This window comes from Polypterus senegalus, chromosome 8 (assembly GCF_016835505.1).
Source record: "Polypterus senegalus isolate Bchr_013 chromosome 8, ASM1683550v1, whole genome shotgun sequence".
Classification (NCBI taxonomy): Eukaryota; Metazoa; Chordata; class Cladistia; order Polypteriformes; family Polypteridae; genus Polypterus; species Polypterus senegalus.
Genome location: NC_053161.1, coordinates 162,901,907 through 162,906,299, shown reverse-complemented (window position 1 = coordinate 162,906,299; position 4,393 = coordinate 162,901,907).

Sequence of the window (4,393 nt, the reverse complement as noted above, 5' to 3'; positions counted from 1 at the left end):
TACATTTTTGGGGAAACATTTCAGGTAAAGTACCACTTCTGGTTAGTGGAAATAGCTCAAAACCTGTTAGAAATCTACATTTTGTACCTAATACTTGTATGCAGAATTTGGTTGACCTAAGTGAAAGCGTATCCCGGTTATCGTGTTTACACACGGACAGAATTCCAAAAATAGTATTTTCGGACACAGAGATCTAAAACAATGAGATTCATCAGAAATTCAAAATGTAATTTTTGGACGATTCCAATACTTTCTCAATACTTCGTATACAAGAAAGTAAAAAAAAAAAAAAACACATTCTATGAGGAGTGGTGGCAAATCATATATGAAAGGAATGAGATCACAAAGTTCTAGCAATAATACAACACATGAAATTACAGAATTGCATATTAACACACGAGGACTTGAACTTCACAGTGGCAAAAAACAAACTCTGAATTCACACAAATGTCCAATCGGTCAGATATAAACAGAAATCCTAAAACCTTAGGTGCTGTAGAATGTTAAGTGTGGGCTTACTGGACATAATTCTGCCACTAGATAATAAAAAAAAAACATTTTGAGGAAAAATATATAGAGATGCTAAAGAACATAATAAAGAAGCATCATGGAAAAGCAGAGTACAGATGGACAAAAAAAAAGAATTTCTGAAATTGGTGCAGATTTATTAAAAAAGAAAAACTGAAATATCACATGGTCCTAAGTATTCAGACCCTTTACTCAGTATTTAGTAGAAGCCCCCTTTTGAGCTAATACAGCCATGAGTCTTCTTGGGAAAGTTTTTCACACCTGGATTTGGGGATCCTCTGCCATTCCTCCTTGCAGATCCTCTCCAGTTCTGTCAGGTTGGATGGTAAACGTTGGTGGACAGCCATTTTTAGGTCTCTCCAGAGATGCTCAATTGGGTTTAAATCAGGGCTCTGGCTGGGCCATTCAAGAACAGTTACAGAGTTGTTGTGAAGCCACTCCTTTATTTTAGCTGTGTGCTTAGGGTCATTGTCTTATTGGAAGGTAAACCTTTGGCCCAGTCTGAGGTTTTTGTCCAGGATATCCCTGTACTTGGCCGCATCCATCTTTCCCTCGATTGCAACCAGTCGTCCTGTCCCTGCAGCTGAAAAACACCCCCACAGCATGATGCTGCCACCGCCATGCTTCACTGTGGGGACTGTATTGGACAAGTGATGAGCAGTGCCTGGTTGCAACTCCATATTAATGCCCATGTATTTGGAATAGGATATCCATAAAGCTCATGTAAGTGTGATGGCCAGGTGTCCACAAACTCTAGGCCACATAGTGTATGTCTACAGTACCACCAAATTTAAAAGAGACCTTCATTCTGTCTTAAGCTGACTACCGCAGCAGATAGCCTGCTAGTAGTTGAGGATCAAGGGTGTAATAAAAGAAGCATGAGAGACAGATGTGAAAAAAAAAAAGATTTTTATTCCACTGTAACTTAAAAAAAACTCACAGTTCCCAATATAAATATCTGAAGTGAAATGTGTACAGTTCAAAAAAAAAAAATGCAGTCCAAAGTCAAAACAATTATTGGTGCGAGGCTGACAAAACTAAATACACAAATGAATGAGAACAAAGTGAAAAAAGATGGTTATCCTGATATTTATTCAGTCCATAAAGGGTTATCAGCAGCCTTAAAAAAAACAAAAAAAAAAAACTGGAGTTTGCTTCAGCCCATTACATAAATGCAACATCTCGAAAAAATATCTTGGGAGCCTTTTTTTGGTTCACCAGTAACCAACTGCTCAGCCATGACAACATTCGTCCCTCTAAGTCTTCACAATCAATTGAAAAGACCCCCCTCTTTGTGGCCTAACAGTCTAAATCAGGGGTTGCCAACTCCAGTCCTGGAGGACCACCGTGGCTGCAGGTTTTCATTCTAACCCTTTTCTTAATGAGTGACCTGTTCTTGCTGCTAATTAACTACTTTTGAACTAATTTTAATTGACTTGCTCTTAAAGGCTCAGACCCCTTAATTGTTTCTTTTTCCTTAATTATCAGCCAAACAATAATGAGATTCAAAATGAGCCAAAACGACTGGTGTCCATCGTACAAGATCTGAAAATAAAGAAAGATGAAGGTCTCAGGAATGTCAATCTGCTCAGGTCCTCAAAACATTTGAGCAGTGCTCTTAGAAAGAGAAAATCAACAATTTCAGAAATGTCTGCTAATGCACCACGAGAGCAGCAACAAGCCATGACATTAAAGAACGAGTTTAATTAATGACAGGAATTGGCACCTCATTAAGCAGCTGGCTGGAGTGAAATTGGTTGGAGTTTGAGGCCCTGACTTAGTTGGTCGCCTGTTGGCTCCCTGTTATAATACATTTTTCTTTAATATTTATGTCATGGTCTCTGGACAACACTGTTAAAGGATCCATTCACATGTGCATGCTAAGTTTGGCACACAGGGGCTCAGCATTTAGAATTGCCAACCAAGCATTAGATTAGATAGCCAAAGACAACTGGAGGATTGTATAGTCAGCCTAAACACAAAATAGCGTATTTCTGTCCTCTATCAGCACAAAATCTTCTTTCCTTGTTGGGAGAATGAGAACTGCAGTGTGAGCATTGTACTATTCTTGTTGGAGGTGGGGTAACGTCTTTACTGTCCTTGTTTGGAGACCAGAGAAGGCCAGCATGTGAAGCAGACAGTACAAAAGGCTTGGACAACAGCCAAACCCTTTGAAGCTGTCGGACCTCCGTCTGAAATCCTCTCAGCGTGGTGACGAAAAATGGCAGACTGCGTAGATCCAGACTCCCACACCTGGATAGAGTCTGTCATAAGCCTTCCGTCTGTAACCGCATAAACCATCAGTAAATGTAAGCTAAAGTATATTTTACTCATGTGATTCTTATACTGCCGTAACCACGATGGGAGGGATATCGCCTTTTATGTTATATTTCTATCTTTTTCGGTTACTTAACATGCCGCAATTTCAAAAGAACACATTTCCGGAGAGCTAATGCCTCCTAAGGAAACTCTCCCTCACTTCATATTTCATTTAGTTTTGGGTGCCATTTAAGGAATGAAATGAAACAATTCTGGAGAACAAATCTTAAAAAAGCAATTCAATTCAAACAAATTCACAGAAGTTAATTAACAGCACAAACAGGGCACTCAATTAAAAAGGGTTAGAATGAAAACCTGCAGCCACAGTGGTCCTCCAGGACTGGACTTGGCGACCCCGGTCTAAGCTGTACAGCATGCACACATATGCTGGGAGACACCATTTTGGTTCTGTATTGGGGATTGTACACATCAAATAAAATCCCAAAGTGTCAACAAACCTAACATCAAATACAAATGAGCATAACCGATCACCAATTAACATAACCACATGTAGTCTCACCTAATATTTGGGTTATTAAGAAAAAAAACATATTTTTTCTATTCCTGTTAATGAACTGTGCTCCCCTGTGATGGTCTTTTTGGATTTGCAGCCATTCGCGAGCGTGCTGAGCCTCATCAGCACCCACTTTAAAACACACCATCTGGTAAGCATGGACTAAAACTCCAGAGGCTCGTGGCTGAAACTAATGGTAGAAAGTTGGGACATTAAGAAACAACCTGCCATTACGTCCAAAAACTTTGTATTTTTTTAGATGCAAGTAGAACTTCAAGCACAGCTTATCATTAGGCGAGAAAAGCTCAAAGAGAAAAGTCATTCTCTACTTTGAAGAGGAGACTTTCTTCAGTCTGCAGTAGTCCACAGCTGGTATTTCACAGCCCTATTTTGTCCTTTAAGGAATGGGTTTCTTGCTGCCTATCACCCTGTCAAACCTGCAGCACTAAGCCTCCTCTTCACAGTTGAAACTGAGACTTGCTTTTTCGCCCACTATTAAGTTGAGCTGGAAGCTGTTGTGCTATGAGGTGCCTATCACACAAGCTAGTGAACCTCAGAAAATTATCTTGTGATTGGGTGGTGACTTTGGGTCTGCCAGATCTCTTCCTATCAGAGTTTCTTCCAGTTTCCATTCGCCTTTGGATTGTGTAGGACACCACCATAGTCACTGACACTTTGATTATTTATTATATATAAACTGCTCAAAAAAATTAAAGGAACACTTTGAAAACACATCAGATCTCAATGGGAAAAAGAAATCCTCCTGGATATCTATACTGATATAGACTGGGTAATGTGTTAGGAACGAAAGGATGCCACATCGTTTGATGGAAATGAAAATGATCAACCTACAATGCCCTGAATTCAAAGACACCCCAAAACTCAGAGTGAAACAATTATGTGGCAGGCTAGTCCATTTTGCCAAAATTTAATTGCAGCAACTCAAAATTGTACGCAGCACTTTGTATGGCCCCTGTGTTCTTGTATACATGCCTGACAACATCGGTGCACATTTCTAATGAGATGACAGAT